The sequence below is a fragment of the Oncorhynchus masou genome, unplaced genomic scaffold, assembly GCF_036934945.1.
Source record: "Oncorhynchus masou masou isolate Uvic2021 unplaced genomic scaffold, UVic_Omas_1.1 unplaced_scaffold_520, whole genome shotgun sequence".
NCBI classification, from domain to species: domain Eukaryota; kingdom Metazoa; phylum Chordata; class Actinopteri; order Salmoniformes; family Salmonidae; genus Oncorhynchus; species Oncorhynchus masou.
The window spans coordinates 105,344-126,817 of NW_027011606.1; the positions used below are offsets into that span (position 1 = coordinate 105,344).

Here is a 21,474-nt window from a genome sequence, read left to right on the forward strand (position 1 = left end):
GGTTCCACAAACGGGTCAGGGGGAAATTCTGATTACTGCCACATGTGGCCTGTCCAGTCATGACAGATCTCAATCTGACGGAGCATCTGTGGGAGGAGACGGAAGGAGCTGTTCGGAGGTGAAGATCCACGAGCAGCCATCTTGTGGGGACGGTTTGGAGTCAACGTGGGCCAGCATCCCTGTGGATGGTTAACATAATTAACAGGATGTCCTGAATTATAAACTGTTATGTTTTGGGGGAAATCCAACACAACATCACTGAGTATCACTCTTCCTATTTTCAAGCATCATGTTATGGGTATGCTAGTCATCAACAAGGGAGTTTTTTAGGATAAAAAGACAAGGGAATATAGGCTAAATCCTGGAGGAAAACCTGGTTCAGTCTGCTTTCCAACAGACACTGGGAGACAAATTCACCTTTCAGCAGGACAACAACCTAAAACACAAGGCCAAATCGACACTGGAGTTACCAAGACGACGTTGAATGTTCCCGTAGTTGCCTGGTTACAGATTTGACTGTCCAACAACCAGCTTGAAGAATTTGAATAATGAGCTAATATTGTACAATCCAGGTGTTTAAAGCTCTTAGAGACTTACCCAAGAAGACTCCCAGCTGTAATCACTCTTAGAGAATTACCCAAGAAGACTCCCAGCTGTAATGACTCTTAGAGACTTACCCAGGAAGACTCCCAGCTGTAATGACTCTTAGAGACTAACCCAGGAAGACTCCCAGCTGTAATGACTCTTAGAGACTTAGCCAGGAAGACTGCCAGCTGTAATGACTCTTAGAGACTTATCCAGGAAGACTCCCAGCTATAATGACTCTTAGAGACTTACCCAGGAAGACTCCCAGCTGTAATGACTCTTAGAGAATTACCCAAGAAGACTCCCAGCTGTAATCACTGCCAATGGGTTTCTAACATGTATTGACTCAGGAGGAAGGAGGGAGGGGGAATATGTATCTATTTATCAAAGGTATATTCGTGGTGTAGTTAAAAAAAAATTTTTTTATTAATTATTAGTATTTTATTATATTCGTGGTGTTTTTTATTAATTATTAGTATTTTATTATATTCGTGGTTGTAGTTTTCATTTTTTTCTACCACTTTTGAGAGAATATTTTTGTGTAGATTGTTAACTGAGAAAAATGACAATTCAATCCATTTTATTTTACTCTTTGTAACAACAAAATATGTCAAAAGTCCAAAGGAGGGTGTGAATACCTTCTGAAGGCACTAATATACACAACAACTGAAGTATTTTATTAATTATTAGTATTTTATTAAAGCGAATAAATGATGGTTAATATGTGATCAACAGTACTGGACAGTCACTACCATCATGTATACACAACAACTGAAGTATTTTATTAACGTGATGTAATAAATGATATAGTATTTTATTAATTATTAGTGATCTACAGTACTGGACAGTCACCACCATCATGGGACTTTTATTAGTTGTTTTGCTCAGTGTTACAGCATTCAACACACACAAAGGGCATTTAATGTAAAAATAAATGAATAAAATGATAATAAGTCATCCAAATAGAAAATCAGAAAGCATTAATCACACAGCATTGGTAGTCGGCCTGGAACGCACCCATTCTAGAATGTGTGTGTGTGAGTTGTAGAATGTGTGTGAGTTGTAGAATGTGTGTGAGTTGTAGAATGTGTGTGAGTTGTAGAATGTGTGTGAGTTGTAGAATGTGTGTGAGTTCTAGAATGTGTGTGAGTTCTAGAATGTGTGTGAGTTGTAGAATGTGTGTGAGTTGTAGAATGTGTGTGAGTTGTAGAATGTGTGTGAGTTGTAGAATGTGTGTGAGTTGTAGAATGTGTGTGAGTTGTAGAATGTGTGTGAGTTGTAGAATGTGTGTGAGTTCTAGAATGTGTGTGAGTTCTAGAATGTGTGTGAGCTCTGGAAGAAGAATGTCTGAAAGGGAATCTTGATCAGGAAATCAAACCAGCGCGGGTCTTTGTGTTTACAAGCCACTGATGTGTGTTACTCAGGCTTGGACAGCAGGTTATTCTTCTGGGGCTGGAAGAAGTCCTCTACGATGGCATTAACCAGGTCATCTAACTCCTTCTGTAAACCTTTAACATCACTGACACACAGAGAGAGATGGAGGAGGAGAGATGGAGGAGGAGAGAGAGATGGAGGGAGGAGGAGAGAGATGGAGGGAGGAGGAGAGAGATGGAGGAGGAGAGAGATGAGGAGGAGAGGAGAGGAGGAGGAGAAGATGGAGGGAGGAGGAGAGATGGAGGGAGGAGGAGAGAGATGGAGGAGAGATGGAGGGAGGAGGAAAGAGAGAGAGATGGAGGAGAGAAGGGGAGATGGAAAGAGTTAAGTTTCACATCTGCTAGAGCACTGCTGTGTGTGCATATAGAGTATGTGTACGTATTGTGTGTGTTTTATACCTGTTGCCGGGGGCAGCACAGCTCAGTGTAGTATATAGTGTGTTTTATACCTGTTGCCGGGGGCAGCACACAGCTCAGTGTAGTATATAGTGTGTTTATACCTGTTGCCGGGGGCAGCACACAGCTCAGTGTAGTATATAGTGTGTTTATACCTGTTGCCGGGGGGCAGCACACAGCTCAGTGTAGTATATAGTGTGTTTATACCTGTTGCCGGGGGCAGCACACAGCTCAGTGTAGTATATAGTGTGTTTATACCTGTTGCCGGGGGCAGCACACAGCTCAGTGTAGTATATAGTGTGTTTATACCTGTTGCCGGGGGCAGCACACAGCTCAGTGTAGTATATAGTGTGTTTATACCTGTTGCCGGGGGCAGCACACAGCTCAGTGTAGTATATAGTGTGTTTATACCTGTTGCCGGGGGCAGCACACAGCTCAGTGTAGTATATAGTGTGTTTATACCTGTTGCCGGGGGCAGCACACAGCTCAGTGTAGTACTTGATCTTGGGTTCCGTTCCGCTGGTCCTCATGGTGGCCACGCCCCGTTAGAGAAACTAAACGTGATCATCTGACTACTGGGGGAGGAGGGAGGACCTGGGGGAGAGATTAAAGGAGACCATCTGACTACTGGGGAAGGAGGGGAGGTGGAGGGAGAGAGAGAGCGAGGCAGGTAGAGAGAGCGAGGGGAGGTAGAGAAAGAGCGAGGGAGGTGTGGAGAGAGAGCCAGGGAGGTAGAGAGAGAGCCAGGGAGGTAGAGAGAGAGAGCGAGGTAGAGAGAGAGAGCGAGGGAGGTAGAGAGCGCGAGGCAGGTAGAAAGAGCGAGGAGATGTGGAGAGAGCCAGGGAGGTAGAGAGAGAGCCAGGGAGGTAGAGAGAGAGCGAGGGAGGTAGAGAGAGAGAGCGAGGTAGAGAGAGAGAGCGAGGGGAGATAGAGAGAGCGAGGGAGGTAGAGAGAGAGAGAGCGAGGGAGGTAGAGAGAGAGAGCGAGGGAGGTAGAGAGAGAGAGCGAGGGAGGTAGAGAGAGAGAGCGAGAGAGCGAGGGAGGTAAAGAGAGAGAGCGAGGAGGTAGAGAGAGAGAGAGCGAGGGAGGTAGAGAGAGATCGAGGGAGGTAAAGAGAGAGAGCGTGGGATGTAGAGAGAGAGAGAGCGTGGGAGGTAGAGAGAGAGGGAGGTAGAGAGAGCGAGCGAGAGAGCGAGGGAGGTAAAGAGAGAGAGCGAGGGAGGTAGAGAGAGAGCGAGGGAGGTAGAGAGAGAGAGCGAGGAGGTAGAGAGGAGAGGGAGGTAGAGAAGCGAGCGAGGAGAGCGAGGGAGGTAAAGAGAGCGAGCGAGGGAGGTAGAGAGAGAGCGAGGGAGGTAGAGAGAGAGCGAGGGAGGTAGAGAGTCTCCTCACAGCCTTGTTGTCCGCCTGGCTGCTGTCGTATCCAGTAGGGAGGTAGAGAGAGAGAGCGAGGGAGGTAGAGAGAGAGCGAGGGAGGTAGAGAGAGAGCGAGGAGGTAGAGAGAGAGCGAGGGAGGTAGAGAGAGAGCGAGGGAGGTAGAGAGGCGAGGAGGTAGAGAGTCTCCTCACAGCCTTGTTGTCCGCCTGGCTGCTGTCGTATCCAGTAGTGAGGTCTCGTACAGCGGTGATGGCGACGCCTCCACACTGCCTGGGGTACGACACATCCTCCTGGTTGCCGTAGTGACGCAGCCGGTCAAACATGGCTCGGATCACTTCCTGGTCGTGACAGATGAAGTAGGAGTTCTTAGTGATGTGGTACCCATACCTGGAGGAGAGGAGGGGAGAGAGGAGGGGGAGGAGAGGTGGTGAGGTGTGTGTGTGTGTGTGTGTGTGTGTGTGTGTGTGTGTGTGTGTGTGTGTGTGTGTGTGTGTGTGTGACCCACTCCTCGTAGACAGCAGTGAGTTGTCGTGACAGTGTGTGTGTGTGTGTGTGTGTGTGTGTGTGTGTGTGTGTGTGTGTGTGTGTGTGTGTGTGTGTGTGTGTGTGACCCACTCCTCGTGGACAGCAGTGAGTTGTCGTGACAGTGTGTTTGTGTGTGTGTGTGTGTGTGTGTGTGTGAGTGTGACCCACTCCTCGTAGACAGCAGTGAGTTGTTGTGACAGAGTGTGTGTGTGTGTGTGTGTGTGTGTGTGTGTGTGTGTGTGTGTGTGTGTGTGAGAGAGACCCACTCCTCGTAGACAGCAGTGAGTTGTCGTGACAGTGTGTGTGTGTGTGTGTGTGTGTGTGTGTGTGTGTGTGTGTGTGTGTGTGTGTGTGTGTGTGTGTGTGTGTGTGTGTGTGTGTGTGTGTGTGTGTGTGTGTGACCCACTCCTCGTAGACAGCAGTGAGTTGTTGTGTCAGAGTGTGTGTGTGTGTGTGTGTGTGTGTGTGAGAGAGACCCACTCGTAGACAGCAGTGAGTTGTCGTGACAGCGTGGTGTTCTTCGCGGCCAGGTATGATGTCATCTCCCCAGCGATGGCTGCTGCACTAACACCATCCTTATCCAGCACGGCAGAACCACACATGTACCCTGCAACACACACCGAGGGGCGGGAGGAGGGGACAGGAAGTCATTTAAACCCCACTGACACCGTCCTTATCCAGCACGGCAGAACCACACATGTACCCTGCAACACACACCGAGGGGCGGGAGGAGGGGACAGGAAGTCATTTAAACCCCACTGACACCATCCTTATCCAGCACGGCAGAACCACACATGTACCCTGCAACACACACCGAGGGGCGGGAGGAGGGGACAGGAAGTCATTTAAACCCCACTGACACCGTCCTTATCCAGCACGGCAGAACCACACATGTACCCTGCAACACACACCGAGGGGCGGGAGGAGGGGACAGGAAGTCATTTAAACCCCACTAAACCATCGTCTGGCTGGTCTAGTGGAGGAGGGGACAGGAAGTGATTTAAACCCCACTAAACCATCATCTGGCTGGTCTAGTGGAGGAGACAGGAAGTGATTTAAACCCCATCGTCTGGCTGGTCTAGTGGAGGACACAGGAAGTGATTTAAACCCCACTAAACCGTCGTCTGGCTGGTCCAGTGGAGGAGGAGACAGGAAGTCATTTAAACCCCATCGTCTGGCTGGTCTAGTGGAGGAGACAGGAAGTCATTTAAACCCCACTAAACCATCGTCTGGCTGGTCTAGTGGAGGAGACAGGAAGTCATTTAAACCCCACTAAACCGGCGTCTGGCTGGTCTAGTGGAGGACACAGGAAGTGATTTAAACCCCACTAAACCATCGTCTGGCTGGTCTAGTGGAGGACACAGGAAGTGATTTAAACCCCATCGTCTGGCTGGTCTAGTGGAGGAGACAGGAAGTCATAGGATAGGAGAGTCCGTTAAATGACTCCCAACTGTAGTGACTCTGGATAGAAGCGTTGCCAGAGCATTGATTTGAATGTTCAGCTCTCTACCATAAGCCGCCTCCAACGCCATATTTTAATTTATTTAAAGAATTTGGCAGTTTGTCCAACCGGCTTCACAACCGCAGACCGTAACCACGCCAACCCAGGACCTCCACATCCTGCTTCTTCCCCTGCGGGATCGTCTTGAGACCAGCCACCTTTGACAGCTGATGAAACTGAGGAGTATTTCTGTCTGTAATAAAGACAGGGAAAACGTACTCTGATTGGCTGGGCCTGGCTCCCCAGTGGGCGGGCCTGGCTCCCCAGTGGGCGGGTCTGGCTCCCCAGTGGGCGGGTCTGGCTCCCCAGTGGGCGGGTCTGGCTCCCCAGTGGGTGGGTCTGGCTCCCCAGTGGTGGGCCTGTCTGCCCAGTGGGTGGGCCTGGCTCCCCAGTGGGTGGGTGGGCCTAGCTCCCCAGTGGGTGGGTGGGTCTGGCTCCCCAGTGGGTGGGTGGGCCTGGCTCCCCAGTGGGCGGGTCTGTCTCCCCAGTGGGCGGGTCTGTCTCCCCAGTGGGCGGGTCTGTCTCCCCAGTGGGCGGACCTGGCTCCCCAGTGGGTGGGTCTGTCTCCCCAGTGGGTGGGTCTGTCTCCCCAGTGGGCGGGTCTGTCTCCCCAGTGGGCGGGCCTGGCTCCCCAGTGGGCGGACCTGGCTCCCCAGTGGGCGGACCTGGCTCCCCAGTGGGCGGACCTGGCTCCCCAGTGGGCGGACCTGGCTCCCCAGTGGGCGGGCCTGGCTCCCCAGTGGGCGGACCTGGCTCCCCAGTGGGTGGGTCTGGCTCCCCAGTGGGCGGACCTGGCTCCCCAGTGGGCGGGTCTGTCTCCCCAGTGGGTGGGCCCCTGCCCTCCCAGGCCCAGTCATGTGAAATCCATACATTAGGGCCTAATGAATTTATTTCAATTGACTGATTTCCTTATATGAGCTGAAATTGTTGAGTTTCTATTTTTGTTCAGTATAGTTTAACTCAATTAGTTTAACTCAATTACTGTGTACAGCTTGTGTGTGTGTGTAGTGTAGTGTAGTGTAGTGTGTGTAGTGTAGTGTAGTGTAGTGTACTATAGTGTAGTGTGTGTGTGTGTGTGTGTGTGTGTGTGTGTGTGTACCTATAGCCTCCTCGAGCGAACAGTACCATCTTGTTCTGGTGTGTGTGTGGTGTAGTGTACTGTGTGTGTAGTGTGTAGTGTGTGTGTGTAGTGTAGTGTGTGTAGTGTGTGTGTGTAGTGTAGTGTAGTGTGTGTGTGTGTGTAGTGTGTGTGTGTGTGTAGTGTAGTGTGTGTGTGTGTGTAGTGTGTGTGTGTAGTGTAGTGTGTGTGTGTGTGTGTGTGTGTGTAGTGTAGTGTGTGTGTGTAGTGTGTAGTGTGTGTGTGTGTGTGTGTGTGTAGTGTGTGTGTAGTGTGTGTGTGTGTGTAGTGTAGTGTGTGTGTAGTGTAGTGTGTGTGTGTGTGTAGTGTAGTGTAGTGTGTGTGTGTGTAGTGTGTAGTGTAGTGTGTAGTGTGTGTGTAGTGTAGTGTGTAGTGTAGTGTAGTGTGTGTGTAGTGTAGTGTGTAGTGTAGTGTAGTGTGTGTGTGTGTGTGTGTGTAGTGTAGTGTGTGTGTGTAGTGTAGTGTAGTGTGTGTGTGTGTGTGTGTGTGTGTAGTGTGTGTGTAGTGTGTGTAGTGTGTGTGTGTAGTGTGTGTAGTGTAATGTAGTGTGTGTAGTGTGTGTAGTGTGTGTAGTGTAGTGTGTGTAGTGTGTGTAGTGTAGTGTGTGTGTGTAGTGTGTGTGTGTGTAGTGTAGTGTAGTGTGTGTAGTGTGTAGTGTGTGTAGTGTGTAGTGTGTGTGTAGTGTACTGTGTGTGTAGTGTGTAGTGTGTGTGTGTAGTGTAGTGTGTGTAGTGTGTGTGTGTAGTGTAGTGTGTGTGTGTGTGTAGTGTGTGTGTGTGTGTGTGTGTGTGTAGTGTAGTGTGTAGTGTGTGTGTGTGTAGTGTAGTGTGTGTGTAGTGTGTGTGTGTGTAGTGTGTGTGTGTAGTGTAGTGTGTGTGTGTGTGTGTGTGTAGTGTAGTGTGTGTAGTGTGTGTGTGTAGTGTGTAGTGTGTGTGTGTGTGTGTGTGTGTAGTGTAGTGTGTGTGTGTGTGTAGTGTGTGTGTGTGTGTAGTGTAGTGTGTAGTGTGTAGTGTAGTGTGTAGTGTAGTGTGTGTGTGTGTAGTGTAGTGTGTAGTGTAGTGTAGTGTGTGTGTGTGTCTGTGTGTAGTGTAGTGTGTGTGTGTAGTGTAGTGTGTGTGTGTAGTGTAGTGTAGTGTGTGTGTGTGTGTAGTGTGTGTGTAGTGTGTGTAGTGTGTAGTGTGTGTGTAGTGTGTGTAGTGTGTAGTGTGTGTGTAGTGTGTGTGTAGTGTGTGTAGTGTGTGTGTGTGTAGTGTGTGTGTAGTGTGTGTGTGTGTGTGTAGTGTGTGTGTAGTGTGTAGTGTGTGTGTGTAGTGTGTGTGTGTGTGTGTGTGTAGTGTGTGTAGTGTGTGTGTGTAGTGTGTGTGTGTAGTGTGTGTGTAGTGTAGTGTGTGTGTAGTGTAGTGTGTAGTGTGTGGTGTGTGTGTGTAGTGTGTGTGTAGTGTGTGTGTGTGTGTAGTGTGTGTAGTGTGTGTGTGTGTGTGTGTGTAGTGTAGTGTGTGTGTAGTGTAGTGTGTGTGTGTAGTGTAGTGTGTGTGTGTGTGTGTGTAGTGTGTGTAGTGTGTGTGTGTGTGTAGTGTAGTGTGTGTGTGTAGTGTGTGTAGTGTGTGTGTGTAGTGTGTGTGTGTGTGTGTGTAGTGTAGTGTAGTGTGTGTAGTGTGTTTAGTGTGTGTGTGTGTGTGTGTGTAGTGTGTGTAGTGTGTGTGTGTGTGTGTGTGTGTGTGTGTGTGTGTGTGTGTGTGTGTGTGTGTGTGTGTGTGTGTGTGTGTGTGTGTAGTGTAGTGTGTGTGTGTGTAGTGTGTGTAGTGTAGTGTGTGTGTGTGTAGTGTGTGTAGTGTGTGTGTGTGTGTGTGTGTGTAGTGTGTGTGTGTACCTATAGCCTCCTCGAGGCGAACAGTACCATCTTGTTCTGGTCCAGCAGCTCTCTGGCTCTGTTGCCCATCCACTTGAACCCAGTCAGAGTTTCCTGTCCACACAGGATGTGATGTTATAGTCAGGAAGTGCCCTCATCCCCTACATCCTTCAAACTTTCATTTTATTCATTCATAAAAGGACCTTAGAATATTGACATGAGATGTGTTCATTGAGCTAGAGCGTTGAGAATAAGTGTGTGTGTGTGTGTGTGTGTGTGTTTTACCTCAAAGTGGAAGCCCTCCTTGAGAGCGATGGCTCGTAGAATCTTAGAGGAGACGGTGGAGGCCAACATGTAGACAGACTTCACGGTAGACTGGTCTGGGTTGGTCTGTTTCCAACACTGATACACCCACCAACCCAGCAACGCCCCCAACTCATTACCACTGAACACACGCCACTGACCACTACACACACACACACACACACACACACACACACACACACACACAGAGAGATAGAGACACCTTATACACCCATTAGCTCAGCTCTCCTACCCCTTCTGTTCCTCAGCAACGCCCCCCAACACATTACCCATGATCCCTACAGGCCCCTTCTATTCCTCAGCAACGCCCCCCAACACATTACCCATGATCCCTACAGGCCTCCTCCCCCTTCTGTTCCTCAGCAACGCCCCCCAACACATTACCCATGATCCCTACAGGCCCCTTCTGTTCCTCAGCAACGCCCCCAACACATTACCCATGATCCCTACAGGCCCCTTCTGTTCCTCAGCAACGCCCCCAACACATTACCCATGATCCCTACAGGCCCCTTCTGTTGCTCAGCAACGCCCCCAACACATTACCCATGATCCCTACAGGCCTCCTCCCCCTTCTGTTCCTCAGCAATGCCCCCCAACACATTACCCATGATCCCTACAGGCCCCTTCTGTTGCTCAGCAACGCCCTCCAACACATTACCCATGATCCCTACAGGCCCCTTCTGTTCCTCAGCAACGCCCCCCAACACATTACCCATGATCCCTACAGGCCCCTTCTGTTGCTCAGCAACGCCCCCAACACATTACCCATGATCCCTACAGGCCCCTTCTGTTGCTCAGCAACGCCCCCCAACACATTACCCATGATCCCTACAGGCCCCTTCTGTTCCTCAGCAACGCCCCCAACACATTACCCATGATCCCTACAGGCCTCCTCCCCCTTCTGTTCCTCAGCAACGCCCCCAACACATTACCCATGATCCCTACAGGCCCCTTCTGTTCCTCAGCAACGCCCCCCCAACACATTACCCATGATCCCTACAGGCCCCTTCTGTTCCTCAGCAACGCCCCCAACACATTACCCATGATCCCTACAGGCCTCCTCCCCCTTCTGTTCCTCAGCAACGCCCCCAACACATTACCCATGATCCCTACAGGCCTCCTCCCCTTCTGTTCCTCAGCAACGCCCCCAACACATTACCCATGATCCCTACAGGCCTCCTCCCCCTTCTGTTCCTCAGCAACGCCCCCCAACACATTACCCATGATCCCTACAGGCCCCTTCTGTTCCTCAGCAACGCCCCCAACACATTACCCATGATCCCTACAGGCCTCCTCCCCCTTCTGTTCCTCAGCAACGCCCCCAACACATTACCCATGATCCCTACAGGCCTCCTCCCCCTTCTGTTGCTCAGCAACGCCCCCCAACACATTACCCATGATCCCTACAGGCCTCCTACCCCTTCTGTTCCTCAGCAACGCCCCCAACACATTACCCATGATCCCTACAGGCCTCCTACCCCTTCTGTTGCTCAGCAACGGCCAGGCGGTCAGCGTCAGGATCGTTGGCCAGAACTACAGTTGCTCCCTCCTCTCCGCCAGGGCAAACGACAGGGTCTGTAGGACGGACACACACACCGTTAAAACACACACACGCACACACCGTTAAAACACACACACACACCGTTAAAACACACACACACACCCCTTCTAGTGGTATCATAGTGGGAAAGCAGAGATACAGACGAGATTATAGTGAATGGAAACACATCGGGCTTCAGAGAGACAAACAGGAGAACAAACAACAACAATGTGATTTAAACACCGTCTCTGCCCAAACTGGAGGGATGAGACTGGAAACCAGGGTAGAGAGGGGTGGTCCTGTCCCATTATGACACTGTGTTGTCTAGAGACTAGTTCTATATTATATAGGACCCCCCCCTCCTCAGGGTTGATATGACTAACCAGGACCCCCCTCCTCAGGGTTGATATGACTAACCAGGACCCCCCCTCCTCAGGGTTGATATGACTAACCAGGACCCCCCCCCTCCTCAGGGTTGATATGACTAACCAGGACCCCCCCTCCTCCTCAGGGTTGATATGACTGACCAGGACCCCCCCTCCTCAGGGTTGATATGACTAACCAGGACCCCCCTCCTCAGGGTTGATATGACTGACCAGGACCCCCCTCCTCAGGGTTGATATGACTAAACAGGACCCCCCCTCCTCAGGGTTGATATGACTGACCAGGACCCCCCCCCTCCTCAGGGTTGATATGACTAACCAGGACCCCCCCCTCAGGGTTGATATGACTAACCAGGACCCCCCCTCCTCCTCCTCAGGGTTGATATGACTAACCAGGACCCCCCTCCTCCTCAGGGTTGATATGACTAACCAGGACCCCCCTCCTCAGGGTTGATATGACTGACCAGGACCCCCCCTCCTCAGGGTTGATATGACTAACCAGGACCCCCCCTCCTCAGGGTTGATATGACTAACCAGGACCCCCCCCCCTCAGGGTTGATATGACTAACCAGGACCCCCCCCTCCTCAGGGTTGATATGACTGACCAGGACCCCCCCTCAGGGTTGATATGACTAACCAGGACCCCCCCTCCTCAGGGTTGATATGACTAACCAGGACCCCCCCTCCTCAGGGTTGATATGACTAACCAGGACCCCCCTCAGGGTTGATATGACTAACCAGGACCCCCCCCCCTCAGGGTTGATATGACTGACCAGGAACCCCCCCCTCCTCAGGGTTGATATGACTGACCAGGACCCCCCTCCTCAGGGTTGATATGACTAACCAGGACCCCCCCCCTCCTCAGGGTTGATATGACTGACCAGGACCCCCCTCCTCAGGGTTGATATGACTAACCAGGACCCCCCCCTCCTCAGGGTTGATATGACTAACCAGGACCCCCCCCTCCTCAGGGTTGATATGACTAACCAGGACCCCCCCTCCTCAGGGTTGATATGACTAACCAGGACCCCCCCCTCCTCAGGGTTGATATGACTGACCAGGACCCCCCTCCTCAGGGTTGATATGACTAACCAGGACCCCCCCCCTCCTCAGGGTTGATATGACTAACCAGGACCACCCTCCCCTCCTCAGGGTTGATATGACTGACCAGGACCCCCCCCAGGGTTGATATGACTGACCAGGACCCCCCCTCAGGGTTGATATGACTAACAAGGACCCCCCCCTCAGGGTTGATATGACTAACAAGGACCCCCCCTCTTCAGGGATGATATGACTAACAAGGACCCCCCTCCCCCTCTTCAGGGATGATATGACTAACAAGGACCCCCCCCCCCCTCTTCAGGGATGATATGACTAACCAGGACCCCCCCCTCCTCAGGGTTGATATGACTAACCAGGACCCCCCCTCCTCAGGGTTGATATGACTAACCAGGACCCCCCTCCCCTCCTCAGGGTTGATATGACTAACCAGGACCCCCCCCCCTCACGGTTGATATGACTAACCAGGACCCCCCCCCTCAGGGTTGATATGACTGACCAGGACCCCCCTCCTCAGGGTTGATATGACTGACCAGGACCCCCCCCTCAGGGTTGATATGACTAACCAGGACCCCCCCTTCCCCTCCTCAGGGTTGATATGACTAACCAGGACCCCCCCCCTCACGGTTGATATGACTGACCAGGACCCCCCCCCTCAGGGTTGATATGACTAACCAGGACCCCCCTCCTCAGGGTTGATATGACTAACCAGGACCCCCCCTCCTCAGGGTTGATATGACTGACCAGGACCCCCCCCTCAGGGTTGATATGACTAACCAGGACCCCCCTTCCCCTCCTCAGGGTTGATATGACTAACCAGGACCCCCCCTCCTCAGGGTTGATATGACTAACCAGGACCCCCCTCCTCAGGGTTGATATGACTGACCAGGACCCCCCCTCCTCAGGGTTGATATGACTAACCAGGACCCCCCTCCTCAGGGTTGATATGACTAACCAGGACCCCCCTCCTCAGGGTTGATATGACTAACAAGGACCCCCCCTCTTCAGGGATGATATGACTAACAAGGACCCCCCTCCCCCCCTCTTCAGGGATGATATGACTAACAAGGACCCCCCTCCCCCTCTTCAGGGATGATATGACTAACCAGGACCCCCCCTCCTCAGGGTTGATATGACTAACCAGGACCCCCCCCTTCCCCTCCTCAGGGTTGATATGACTAACCAGGACCCCCCCTCCTCAGGGTTGATATGACTAACCAGGACCCCCCTCCTCAGGGTTGATATGACTGACCAGGACCCCCCTCCTCAGGGTTGATATGACTAACCAGGACCCCCCTCCTCAGGGTTGATATGACTGACCAGGACCCCCCCCCTCAGGGTTGATATGACTAACAAGGACCCCCCTCTTCAGGGATGATATGACTAACAAGGACCCCCCTCCCCCTCTTTCAGGGATGATATGACTAACAAGGACCCCCCCTCCCCCTCTTCAGGGATGATATGACTAACCAGGACCCCCCCCCTCCTCAGGGTTGATATGACTGACCAGGACCCCCCCCCTCAGGGTTGATATGACTAACCAGGACCCCCCTCCTCAGGGTTGATATGACTAACCAGGACCCCCCCTCAGGGTTGATATGACTGACCAGGACCCCCCCCCCTCAGGGTTGATATGACTAACCAGGACCCCCCCCCTTCCCCTCCTCAGGGTTGATATGACTAACCAGGACCCCCCTCCTCAGGGTTGATATGACTAACCATGACCCCCCCTCCTCAGGGTTGATATGACTAACCAGGAACCCCCCTCCTCAGGGTTGATATGACTAACCATGACCCCCCCCTCCTCAGGGTTGATATGACTAACCAGGAACCCCCCCTCCTCAGGGTTGATATGACTAACCAGGACCCCCCCTCCTCAGGGTTGATATGACTAACCAGGACCCCCTCCCCCTCCTCAGGGTTGATATGACTGACCAGGACCCCCCCTCCCCTCCCCAGGGTTGATATGACTGACCAGGACCCCCCTCCTCAGGGTTGATATGACTAACCAGGACCCCCTCCTCAGGGTTGATATGACTAACCAGGACCCCCTCCTCAGGGTTGATATGACTAACCAGGACCCCCCTCCTCAGGGTTGATATGACTAACCAGGACCCCCCCTCCTCAGGGTTGATATGACTAACCAGGACCCCCCCCTCCTCAGGGTTGATATGACTAACCAGGACCCCCCCTCCTCAGGGTTGATATGACTAACCAGGACCCCCCCTCCTCAGGGTTGATATGACTGACCAGGACCCCCCCTCCTCAGGGTTGATATGACTGACCAGGACCCCCCCCCCCCTCCTCAGGGTTGATATGACTAACCAGGACCCCCCTCCTCAGGGTTGATATGACTAACCAGGACCCCCCCCTCCTCAGGGTTGATATGACTAACCAGGACCCCCCTCCTCAGGGTTGATATGACTAACCAGGACCCCCCTCCTCAGGGTTGATATGACCAACCAGGACCCCCCCTCCTCAGGGTTGATATGACTGACCAGGACCCCCCCTCCTCAGGGTTGATATGACTAACCAGGACCCCCTCCTCAGGGTTGATATGACTAACCAGGACCCCCCCTCCTCAGGGTTGATATGACTAACCAGGACCCCCCTCCTCAGGGTTGATATGACTGACCAGGACCCCCTCCTCAGGGTTGATATGACTGACCAGGACCCCCCTCCTCAGGGTTGATATGACTGACCAGGACCCCCCCCCCCTCCTCAGGGTTGATATGACTGACCAGGACCCCCCCCCTCCTCAGGGTTGATATGACTGACCAGGACCCCCTCCTCAGGGTTGATATGACTGACCAGGACCCCCCCTCCTCAGGGTTGATATGACTGACCAGGACCCCCCCCTCCCCTCCTCAGGGTTGATATGACTAACCAGGACCCCCCTCCTCAGGGTTGATATGACTAACCAGGACCCCCCCTCCTCAGGGTTGATATGACTAACCAGGACCCCCCCCTCCTCAGGGTTGATATGACTGACCAGGACCCCCCCCTCCTCAGGGTTGATATGACTAACCAGGACCCCTCCCCCTCCTCAGGGTTGATATGACTAACCAGGACCCCCCTCCTCAGGGTTGATATGACTAACCAGGACCCCCCTCCTCAGGGTTGATATGACTAACCAGGACCCCCCTCCTCAGGGTTGATATGACTGACCAGGACCCCCTCCTCAGGGGTTGATATGACTAACCAGGACCCCCCTCCTCAGGGTTGATATGACTAACCAGGACCCCCTCCTCAGGGTTGATATGACTGACCAGGACCCCCCCCCCTCAGGGTTGATATGACTAACCAGGACCCCCCCCCCTCCTCAGGGTTGATATGACTAACCAGGACCCCCCTCCTCCTCAGGGTTGATATGACTGACCAGGCCCCCCCTCCCCTCCTCAGGGTTGATATGACTAACCAGGACCCCCCTCCCCTCCTCAGGGTTGATATGACTGACCAGGACCCCCCCCTCAGGGTTGATATGACTAACAAGGACCCCCCCCCTCAGGGTTGATATGACTAACAAGGACCCCCCCTCTTCAGGGATGATATGACTAACAAGGACCCCCTCCCCCTCTTCAGGGATGATATGACTAACAAGGACCCCCCCTCCCCCCTCTTCAGGGATGATATGACTAACCAGGACCCCCCTCCTCAGGGTTGATATGACTAACCAGGACCCCCCTCCTCAGGGTTGATATGACTAACCAGGACCCCCCCTCCCCTCCTCAGGGTTGATATGACTAACCAGGACCCCCCCCTCACGGTTGATATGACTAACCAGGACCCCCCCCTCAGGGTTGATATGACTGACCAGGACCCCCCCTCCTCAGGGTTGATATGACTGACCAGGACCCCCCCTCAGGGTTGATATGACTAACCAGGACCCCCCCCTTCCCCTCCTCAGGGTTGATATGACTGACCAGGACCCCCCCCCCCTCCTCAGGGTTGATATGACTAACCAGGACCCCCCTCCTCAGGGTTGATATGACTAACCAGGACCCCCCCTCCTCAGGGTTGATATGACTGACCAGGACCCCCTCCTCAGGGTTGATATGACTGACCAGGACCCCCCCTCCTCAGGGTTGATATGACTGACCAGGACCCCCCCTCCTCAGGGTTGATATGACTGACCAGGACCCCCCCTCCTCAGGGTTGATATGACTGACCAGGACCCCCCCCCTCCTCAGGGTTGATATGACTGACCAGGACCCCCCTCCTCAGGGTTGATATGACTGACCAGGACCCCCCCCCACTCCTCAGGGTTGATATGACTGACCAGGACCCCCCTCCCCTCCTCAGGGTTGATATGACTAACCAGGACCCCCCCTCCTCAGGGTTGATATGACTAACCAGGACCCCCCCCCTCAGGGTTGATATGACTAACCAGGACCCCCCCTCCTCAGGGTTGATATGACTGACCAGGACCCCCCCTCCTCAGGGTTGATATGACTGACCAGGACCCCCCTCCTCAGGGTTGATATGACTAACCAGGACCCCCCCCCTCCTCAGGGTTGATATGACTAACCAGGACCCCCCCCCCTCCTCAGGGTTGATATGACTAACCAGGACCCCCCCCTCCTCAGGGTTGATATGACTAACCAGGACCCCCCCTCCTCAGGGTTGATATGACTGACCAGGACCCCCCCTCCTCAGGGTTGATATGACTAACCAGGACCCCCCCTCCTCAGGGTTGATATGACTAACCAGGACCCCCCTCCTCAGGGTTGATATGACTGACCAGGACCCCCCCCCTCAGGGTTGATATGACTAACCAGGACCCCCCCCCTCAGGGTTGATATGACTAACCAGGACCCCCCCTCCTCCTCAGGGTTGATATGACTGACCAGGCCCCCCCTCCCTCCTCAGGGTTGATATGACTAACCAGGACCCCCCCTCCTCAGGGTTGATATGACTAACCAGGACCCCCCCTCCTCAGGGTTGATATGACTAACCAGGACCACCCTCCCTCCTCCTCAGGGTTGATATGACTGACCAGGACCCCCCCCTCAGGGTTGATATGACTAACAAGGACCCCCCCTCAGGGTTGATATGACTAACAAGGACCCCCCCCCTCTTCAGGGATGATATGACTAACAAGGACCCCCCCTCCCCCTCTTCAGGGATGATATGACTAACAAGGACCCCCCTCCCCCTCTTCAGGGATGATATGACTAACCAGGACCCCCCTCCTCAGGGTTGATATGACTAACCAGGACCCCCCCCCCTCCTCAGGGTTGATATGACTAACCAGGACCCCCCCTCCCCTCCTCAGGGTTGATATGACTAACCAGGACCCCCCCTCACGGTTGATATGACTAACCAGGACCCCCCCCCTCAGGGTTGATATGACTAACCAGGACCCCCCTCCTCAGGGTTGATATGACTAACCAGGACCCCCCTCCTCAGGGTTGATATGACTAACCAGGACCCCCCCCTCCTCAGGGTTGATATGACTGACCAGGACCCCCCCCCTCAGGGTTGATATGACTAACCAGGACCCCCCCCCTTCCCCTCCTCAGGGTTGATATGACTAACCAGGACCCCCCTCCTCAGGGTTGATATGACTAACCAGGACCCCCCCTCCTCAGGGTTGATATGACTGACCAGGACCCCCCCTCCTCAGGGTTGATATGACTAACCAGGACCCCCCCTCCTCAGGGTTGATATGACTAACCAGGACCCCCCCCTCCTCAGGGTTGATATGACTAACCAGGACCACCTCCCCTCCTCAGGGTTGATATGACTGACCAGGACCCCCCCTCAGGGTTGATATGACTAACCAGGACCCCCCCTCCTCAGGGTTGATATGACTAACCAGGACCCCCCCTCCTCAGGGTTGATATGACTGACCAGGACCCCCCCTCAGGGTTGATATGACTAACCAGGACCCCCCTTCCCCTCCTCAGGGTTGATATGACTAACCAGGACCCCCCCCCTCAGGGTTGATATGACTAACCATGACCCCCCCCTCCTCAGGGTTGATATGACTAACCAGGAACCCCCCTCCTCAGGGTTGATATGACTGACCAGGACCCCCCTCCTCAGGGTTGATATGACTAACCAGGACCCCCCTCATGGTTGATATGACTAACCAGGACCCCCCCCTCCTCAGGGTTGATATGACTAACCAGGACCCCCCCTCCTCAGGGTTGATATGACTGACCAGGACCCCCCCCCTCAGGGTTGATATGACTAACCAGGACCCCCCCTCCTCAGGGTTGATATGACTAACCAGGACCCCCCCTCCTCAGGGTTGATATGACTGACCAGGACCCCCCCCTCCCCAGGGTTGATATGACTGACCAGGACCCCCCCCCTCAGGGTTGATATGACTGACCAGGACCCCCCCTCCTCAGGGTTGATATGACTAACCAGGACCCCCCCCTCCTCAGGGTTGATATGACTAACCAGGACCCCCCTCCTCAGGGTTGATATGACTAACTCAGGGTTGATATGACTAACCAGGACCCCCCTCCTCAGGGTTGATATGACTGACCAGGACCCCCCCCCCTCAGGGTTGATATGACTGACCAGGACCCCCCCCTCAGGGTTGATATGACTAACCAGGACCCCCCCCTCCTCAGGGTTGATATGACTGACCAGGACCCCCCCCTCAGGGTTGATATGACTAACCAGGACCCCCTCCCCTCCTCAGGGTTGATATGACTAACCAGGACCCCCCTCCTCAGGGTTGATATGACTGACCAGGACCCCCCCTCCTCAGGGTTGATATGACTAACCAGGACCCCCCTCCTCAGGGTTGATATGACTAACCAGGACCCCCCTCCTCAGGGTTGATATGACTAACCAGGACCACCCCCCTCCTCAGGGTTGATATGACTGACCAGGACCCCCCTCCCCCTCAGGGTTGATATGACTAACCAGGACCCCCCCTCCTCAGGGTTGATATGACTAACCAGGACCCCCCCTCCTCAGGGTTGATATGACTGACCAGGACCCCCCCCTCCCCAGGGTTGATATGACTGACCAGGACCCCCCCTCAGGGTTGATATGACTGACCAGGACCCCCCTCCTCAGGGTTGATATGACTAACCAGGACCCCCCTCCCTCCAGGGTTGATATGACTAACCAGGACCCCCCTCCTCAGGGTTGATATGACTAACCAGGACCCCCCCCCTCCTCAGGGTTGATATGACTGACCAGGACCCCCCTCCTCAGGGTTGATATGACTAACCAGGACCCCCCCCCCTCCTCAGGGTTGATATGACTAACAAGGACCCCCCTCCCCTCCTCAGGGTTGATATGACTAACCAGGACCCCCCCCCACGGTTGATATGACTAACCAGGACCCCCCCTCCTCAGGGTTGATATGACTGACCAGGACCCCCCCCCCCTCAGGGTTGATATGACTGACCAGGACCCCCCCTCAGGGTTGATATGACTAACCAGGACCCCCCCTCCTCAGGGTTGATATGACTAACCAGGACCCCCTCCCCTCCTCAGGGTTGATATGACTGACCAGGACCCCCCCCCTCCCCTCCCCAGGGTTGATATGACTGACCAGGACCCCCCCCTCCTCAGGGTTGATATGACTAACCAGGACCCCCCCCTCCTCAGGGTTGATATGACTAACCAGGACCCCCCTCCTCAGGGTTGATATGACTAACCAGGACCCCCCTCCTCAGGGTTGATATGACTAACCAGGACCCCCCCTCCTCAGGGTTGATATGACTAACCAGGACCCCCCCCTCCTCAGGGTTGATATGACTAACCAGGACCCCCTCCTCAGGGTTGATATGACTAACCAGGACCCCCCTCCTCAGGGTTGATATGACTGACCAGGACCCCCCCTCCTCAGGGTTGATATGACTGACCAGGACCCCCCCCCTCCTCAGGGTTGATATGACTAACCAGGACCCCCCCTCCTCAGGGTTGATATGACTAACCAGGACCCCCCCTCCTCAGGGTTGATATGACTAACCAGGACCCCCCCTCCTCAGGGTTGATATGACTAACCAGGACCCCCCCTCCTCAGGGTTGATATGACCAACCAGGACCCCCCTCCTCAGGGTTGATATGACTGACCAGGACCCCCCTCCTCAGGGTTGATATGACTAACCAGGACCCCCTCCTCAGGGTTGATATGACTAACCAGGACCCCCTCCTCAGGGTTGATATGACTAACCAGGACCCCCCCCCTCCTCAGGGTTGATATGACTGACCAGGACCCCCCTCCTCAGGGTTGATATGACTGACCAGGACCCCCCCCTCCTCCAGGGTTGATATGACTGACCAGGACCCCCCCTCCTCAGGGTTGATATGACTGACCAGGACCCCCCCCCCCTCAGGGTTGATATGACTGACCAGGACCCCCTCCTCAGGGTTGATATGACTGACCAGGACCCCCCCTCCTCAGGGTTGATATGACTGACCAGGACCCCCCCCTCAGGGTTGATATGACCAACCAGGACCCCCCCCTCCTCAGGGTTGATATGACTAACCAGGACCCCCCCCTCTTCAGGGTTGATATGACTGACCAGGACCCCCCCCTCCTCAGGGTTGATATGACTGACCAAGACCCCCCCCTCCTCAGGGTTGATATGACTAACCAGGACCCCCTTCCCCTCCTCAGGGTTGATATGACTAACCAGGACCCCCTTCCCCTCCTCAGGGTTGATATGACTAACCAGGACCCCCCCCCCCCTCAGGGTTGATATGACTGACCAGGACCCCCTTCCCCTCCTCAGGGTTGGGGTATTTGACGGTGGGGAACTCAGGGTCCGGGTCTTTCTGCTCCTCTACGGCGTACGGGGGTCGGAGGTCAAAGGCCTTGAAAGCTGATTGGACGAAGGCGTGTCCGACTCCATGCACGGAGGTGTGCACGATCTTCACCTCTGAACTCTTGTTGATATCCCTGAAAGGAGGGGAGACGAGCGTTAGAGGGGAGACGGGGGATAGAGGGGAGACGGGGGGATAGAGGGGAGACGGGGGATAGAGGGGAGACGGGGGATAGAGGGGAGACGGGGTTAGAGGGGAGACGGGGGTTAGAGGGGAGACGGGGTTAGAGGGGAGACGGGGGTTAGAGGGGAGACGGGGGATAGAGGGGAGACGTGGGTTAGAGGGGAGACGGGGCTTAGAGGGGAGACGGGGGATAGAGGGGATAGAGGGGAGGGGGGGGATAGAGGGGAGACGGGGGGATAGAGGGGAGACGGGGGTTAGAGGGGAGAAGGGGGTTAGAGGGAGACGGGGGTTAGAGGGGTTAGAGGGGAGACGGGGGTTAGAGGGGAGACGGGGGATAGAGGGGAGACGGGGGATAGAGGGGATAGAGGGGAGACGGGGGTTAGAGGGGAGACGGGGATAGAGGGGAGACGGGGGATGGGGGATAGAGGGGAGACGGGGGTTA

The 21,474-nt window shown here is 54.3% G+C and overlaps 1 pseudogene; it reads right to left on the reverse strand.

Annotated features, from left to right (window-relative positions):
• Positions 1-1,385: 1,385 nt before the first annotated feature.
• The window catches only part of LOC135535841 (phosphopentomutase-like), a 35,568-nt pseudogene continuing 15,479 nt past the window's right edge, over positions 1,386-21,474 (reverse strand).